The sequence below is a fragment of the Propithecus coquereli genome, unplaced genomic scaffold (assembly GCF_000956105.1).
Source record: "Propithecus coquereli isolate 6110/MARCELLA unplaced genomic scaffold, Pcoq_1.0 Scaffold299, whole genome shotgun sequence".
Taxonomy (NCBI): Eukaryota; Metazoa; Chordata; class Mammalia; order Primates; family Indriidae; genus Propithecus; species Propithecus coquereli.
The window spans coordinates 2,752,519-2,759,110 of NW_012148607.1; the positions used below are offsets into that span (position 1 = coordinate 2,752,519).

The window sequence follows — 6,592 nt, forward strand, 5'->3', positions numbered from 1 at the left end:
AACAAGAAAAAATCAAACAACCCTATCAAAAAGTGGGCAAAGGACATGGACAGAAACTTTTCAAAAGAAGACAGAATAATGGCCAAAAAACATATGAAAAAATGCTCAGTTAGCAAACTTCCTTTGGGAAAGTGAATGAACTATAAATATTAGAACTATAAATGTTGAATCTCCATTTTAAAATTGTAAATCTAGCAAGCATATCACTCTTCAGCCATGCCCTCTGGGACAGCTGCTTCTGATTTCTTTCCTTTTAGACAGCTCTGCCTTTTTCTTTTTTGGAGACAGCAGGTTCATTTTCTACCTTCTTGCTTTAGGGAACTGCAAAGTTACCTCTGTGGCTCCTGTCCTAACTCTGAACAGTTACAGTTTCTACAAAGGGGGTACTTGCCTCTGTCAGAATGTGTGCCGTTTCTAAACGTCTAAAATTGAATGTTTTAATCTTTGAGTCAAAGAAAAGGAGGTAACAGGAAGAATGCTGACATGTACTGATACTTGTTTGCCAGCACTAAATTGATAAATGGGAATACAAAGATTAAAGAGCTCTTATGGGGCTCAGAATCTAGATGGAAAAAATATATATATGTGTGTAATCCAATTAGTGATTTAAGGTCTGTAATGTATCAGAAAAGGCTTCATCTCCAGGGGAGATAATATATTGGCTCTGCCCTTTCTAGTAACTATGACAAGACCTAAATCTTATTGGATGAATATGTAGTAGAGTGGGAAGAGAGCATAGGGAATGTATCTTGGCAGTTATTCTATCAAGTTAATATTGGCTATGTGGAGGGGAATTATGGCAGAGAAGGCTGAATTAGATAGGTGGAGTCGTATTTTGAAGACCTTTAATGTTGTGCTAAGGAATTTGAACTTAAACCTTTGAGAGCAGTGATCTCCAAAATGGGATGTACTCAAAACCAGAGCATGTACAGGATTGAGTATTAGGAAAATATTAGAATTTCTAGTTTTTAAAATTTTATTTTTTCCTTTTAAAATGTCTATTTTTATATATGTTATATAAAGAACATATATCATTATAGTGATCTGTGTATTTTATAATAAAATAAATTTAAAAAACAAGCTATAATACATTCGACTTTTTTTTATATTTGGAAAACACTGTTTTAGTCCATCTTTAGGCAGGGAAATGACATAAGGAGTGAAATTGGAGTGTGGATTAGAATAGGGAAAAACTGGAGTAAGAGAGACCAGTTAAGAGACTGGAAAAAGATTTTGAGGCTTGAACTAAGGCAGTGCATTAGAGATAAAGAGGAAGACTAGGGGACCAGTGACATGTTGGAGTAGGGGACTAGGCACAAGAGAGGGAGGACTTCAGTCCTGGACTATGGCCAGACTTCTGACATCTGATCCTGGATGGTAGTGACACTATGCTTTTTTTCTGTGATGTGGTCTCGCTATGTTGCGCAGTCTGGCCTCAAACTCCTGGGTTAAAGTGATCCTCTCCCTTCAGCCCCACACCATTGCACCCAGTGTGACACTGCGATTGAGCTAAGGAACATAGGAAGGATATTTAGCTGTGAGTCTGAGGATTATCACATGTCTTACTTACAGGCTGAGTTGGTCATTCCTGTACCTACTGCCCCAACCTCAGTGAAAACAAAGTGGCAGTTGGCCCTTGGCTGTACACTTTGATGACTATAGACTGGGAATCTTTTCCACGCATTTTCTTTTTTTTTTTAATATAGGGGGCGGGGGAGGAGCTCCAGATTTTTCGACCTCCAGCCCACCCCAGGGCCTTGGGTCAGCTCCTCCCACCCCCGCTGCAGGTTCTTTTCCAAGCATTTTCAACCAAAACTGAACCAGTGAGGTCTCCACTGCATTTAGCCATAGGTATTTATTAAAGCACACAAACTACTTTTGAGGATTGGGTTGGGATTAGACCACATAGGAAAATGTAAATTGTGACCATTCATGGTCACACCAAGCAGCTTGAATTCGTTAGTTCCATATGCGCAGGAGTGGAATGCAGGGAAGTGATTTGGATCACAGCCATTATTTGTGGAAGTGCTGGGTAGGTAAAACCATGGTAGTTACCTTGCCCTGACAGTTTTTTTTCCAGGGGAGTAAGTATGTTGTTCTTTCTCCTTGTTGTAAAGAATCGGTTGCCAGATTGTGTTATTTATAACAGTCTCTCGTGGAACAGCTGCCAGGAAAAGAAAAGACGCTATTCCCAGTAGCTTTGTTCACCTCCCATCCCACCACTATAGCCACACACACACACACACACATCCGGTTTTCTGATTTAACTTTTGTTTTTTTCCCTCTAGTTTTACTCAGTGGTTTTGGCTTGACCAAAAATGTTCTTGTAATGAGAGATTTCTGGGCTTTGCCATAGCTTGGTAATTGCATTTTCTGAGCTTAATTTGTTTGCTTTAGTCAAGACTAACTGGCAGCAGTTTGCGTTTTGAATTCCATGGTGTCTTGATTTTTCCCTAAACATGAAATGCTGCCTTCCCTTGGAAACCCTGTATGTTTCTGTATCATCAACTTTAGAACTGTGCTTTTTGCTCTTGACATTGCCCTGGCTTCTCTGGAGAAGCAGGCTTGGGATGAGGCATACTGGGGACTGCTGGAATAGGTCTTTGGAGATTCCAGTTGATCTATGCAGAAGAGGCATACTGTTGGTGTTAGAAAAGAACTGGTCCCATGAAACACATGTTGTGGATTGGCATGTTCAGGGAACTTTCAAGCTAACTGCATTTCAGATACACAGTTGATTCCCAGTCCAAACAGTCCATGTTTATTCATGGCTTGTGGTCACACATGATTAAAAATACTTCTCTGGCTCTTATCAGTTTTTCCACTTTCTATCTCTGGGTTCCAGTTAGTAGAAGGCCATTTGCATTTCTAGAATGGGCTTTACATTTTTAGATTAAACATCAAAATAATGGCCATTTCTTTCTATTACAACTTTTATAAAAATGTAAAGAAAGATAGTATTACGAAGGTACAAGGATGGCTTAGTTTTCTTCTTAGACTTTTGTTTCTTCCAGGATTCCAGCTTTGGAAACAAAGTACATTGATCAGACAATAAAGACTTTCCTTTGGAAGTGGTGGAGTTGCAAAGAAAATGGGGGTGTGTTTGGTCTCAGTGACTCTTAAATGGTGCATTCTCTGGGAAGAGAGGCAAGAGAGGGGCTAGTGGAACAGCACCTCCATCTGTATCCTAAGCCCTGCTCTTTCAGACCAGTGCCTTTCTTTTCACACTAAGAACAGATGGCAACCAGACGTTGAGGGGAGGGGTCTGTTCCTTGTGATCCTTAGGGATTTTGCATTCAGTTTAGCAAAAAGTCATCTAAAAGCAAGGAGAGAAATGAGCCTACAGCCTGTTCACAATTATGCAGAACTTGTTTGGCATTCACAGTACTGACAGATTTAAACACTTCTGCAAATATTGAATGATAACAGCATTTATTTTCCAAGGCAACATTGTCACCACTTCAGAGGCATCTGCATTGGGGTCATTTTATTCACTTTGGAGTACACTTAATAATTCAATTTATTATAGAACAGTTAACTTATAAAAATTGGTCATCTTATTAGAGAAACAGAAAAACAGAAAGGAGATTTTTCCTCTGCAAATATATTTTCATTATGATGAAATGGGGCACCTTCTGTGCTGTTGTAATGACAATTGTGCGGATGTCTTTATCAGTGGCCTGTGCCCCTGCCTTTCTACACATTGTTAGAAGAAGTAGGATTCTGCAGTCTGTTTTGTCCTTAGCTTGCATGTATGTGGTCTGATTTGTTAATGTTTGTTGGTTCCTAGATGGTGAGTTGAAGACTTATAAATTTTTTTTCCTAAAAAGAAGATGTTTATAGGGACTTTTTTTTTTTAAGTCTCAAAGTTAAGATCCAGAAAGAATTAAGAGAGCCTTAAGCAGAGGAGTGGAAAAAAAAAATCCAAATTTGAACTTCTTAACCTTAAGAGGTCTTCAAAAGAAATTGTTTAGGCTATGAATTATGAGTTATATGTAGAAAAAGAAATGGAGATTCTGAAATAGATTCTGTATTCAGAATAAGAAATTTCAAGCAGTAAGACAAGGCATTCTGATGGTTGAGTCTCACTTTCTGAGCAAACAAGACTCTTTGCTTTAGTAGAATACAAGTTGAAATCACCCATTTTCCCACCCAAAGCAGGAATCTTGATTTTAAATTAAAATTTTAGGGAAGTTGGAATCACTTACAGAAATTGCCATGTAGATTTTCACTTTATTCTTGAACCTGGAATAATTTAGTCCAGTGTTTTTCATACTTTTTAAAGTAGCAGAATTGGTTTTCCAAGCCAAAATTTATATAGAAGACTGGAAGATAAAATTAATAACAGAAGAGTTGTCCTGGTTAGCTCAGGAAGGGCAGTAGGAGCCTGGCTTTCCCTGAGGCACCTCTGGGAAACTCTTAAGTTACTATTGAGAAACATTGGTGTATTTAAATTGCAATTTAAGGAATTTGTTTTCTAGTTGATTGTTTTTGGACCTCTGTTCTCTGTATTTATAATAAAACATAATGGCAAAATCTGTAGGTAGAAATTTGTTTAAAATATATTAAGTAACCTTGCTTAGCTGCTCACATTTAATACTTTCTAGTCCAAGTTTCCTCTAGGTCCAGAAAAGGACCTGGCTAAGTGTAGAGTGATCGCTTAATAAATATTAAATAGATGAATCATTGCAAGTGATCATCCAGTTTCTACTTGAGCATTTGTAATGATGAGAAACTCATTATTTTACAAAATTTTGCTTTTTGACTAACTGTGATTGACAGAAAGTTAACATAGAAACCAAAATTACTTTTGTTCTTTGTTACTTTTTGTTCTTAGTTTTGCTCTTGAGCTATTCAGGTAAAATTTGGTCCTTCCTTCAGACTGTCAGATATTTAGAGAGTGCTATTATTAATATTTGTTTCTTCTTAACCCTACTCCTTGTCCTCCCTACTCTTCCATATGCACACAGTCTTTTCCTTTCCCTACTAAACATCTGTTTTCTGAGCTATCATGATTTCTGGCTCTTTCAGCATCTTGATGATCTTACTGATACTTTTTAGTTTATCAAGGTTAGTCTTAAAATAGGATATTCCAGCTGATATCTAGTACCCACAATATTGGGTAGTAGACCTAAATTTATAGTATCTAAGACATTAGGTCCATCTAGTATATAACACTGGAGTAGAACCTCTCTTAAATGGGTCTTCAAACTAGTGAAGCTCTATTTCTTTGAACATTATTTAGTAATACAGATTCTTTAGTTATATGAATAGCCATTACTAGTTGTTAGATCTTAGACACTGGGATAACTGCTATAAACCTGCTTTTTCATTTGTAAAGTGCTAATAATAATAGTTCTTACTGCATAGGGTTGTTGTAAAGATTGAAATAATGTATGCAAAGTGTATCAGAATTCCTGGCCAATAGTAATAAGCATCTCAAGAAACATTGCTTACCACTATTAGTTTTTATTGTAATTAATGAGTTATTAGAATTATAATGAGAAAACCCACCACTTAGCCCAGTAAGAGTTCAGAATTTTTGCTGTACATGCTTAAAATGCAGAGAGTCATGCTGAACTTATAGGTTTAGATGTAGATTCTCTGGTCATTAAGTATATCCAGGTGTACAGAGCACCTGTTCAGAGCTTATGATACATCACTTGCTACGTGCCACTGGACTTACAGCACTCATGGTTGGATTAACCCATATATGAACTCCCCCTTCCACATCAAGATGATCCTTACTGAAAAGAAATTGTTCCTAAACCAAAAGAGGAGGTTGCACAGAAGAAAAAGATATCCCAGAAGAAACTGAACAAATAAAAACTTACAGCACAAGAATAAATTCAGCATAAAATAAATGCAAATAAAAGTTAAAAAAAAAAAGAAAACCTACCATTATGAGAAAATCTTTCTTCACCAATTTATTCATTCGTCAAACAATTATTAAATGCCTGCTATGTGCCAGGTACTGTGGGTAGTAGGCCTTACTTTTCTCATCCATAAAAATAGAGACTAATAATAATAATAACGTTATCATGCTATTGTGAAAGTAGTAAATGAGTGCTTTGTACATATCTGAGGTTGTATCATAAGTGTTCACTATAGAATGTGAATTCCTGGCCTGATGTGGTGGCTCACCCCTATAATCCTAGCACTTTGGGAGGCCAAGGTGGGAGGACCACTTGAGCCCAGGAGTTCAAGACCAGCCTGGACAACACAGTGAGACCCTGTCTCTACAAAAAAAAAAAAATTAGCCAGGCATGATGGTACATATCTGTAGTCCCAGGTACTCAGGAGGCTGAGGCAGGAAGATCACTTGAAGCCAAGAGTTCAAGGCTGCAGTGAGCTATTATCACACCACTGCACTCTAGCCTAAGCAACAGAGTAAGATCCTGTCTCTAAAAAAAAAAAACAGGCTGGGCACGGTGGCTCACGCCTGTAATCTTAGCACTCTGGGAGGCCGAGGCGGGAGGATTGCTCAAGCTCAGGAGTTCGAGACCATCCTGAGCAAGAGCGAGACCCTGTCTCTACTATAAATGGAAAGAAATTAGCCAAACAACTAAAAATAGAAGAAATTAGCTGGGCA

The 6,592-nt window shown here is 37.8% G+C and overlaps 1 protein-coding gene across 3 annotated transcripts in view; it reads left to right on the forward strand.

Annotated features, from left to right (window-relative positions):
• EIF2B3 (eukaryotic translation initiation factor 2B, subunit 3 gamma, 58kDa) overlaps window positions 1-6,592 on the forward strand; it is a 110,529-nt gene that overhangs the window by 25,805 nt on the left and 78,132 nt on the right. The window lies entirely within an intron of this gene.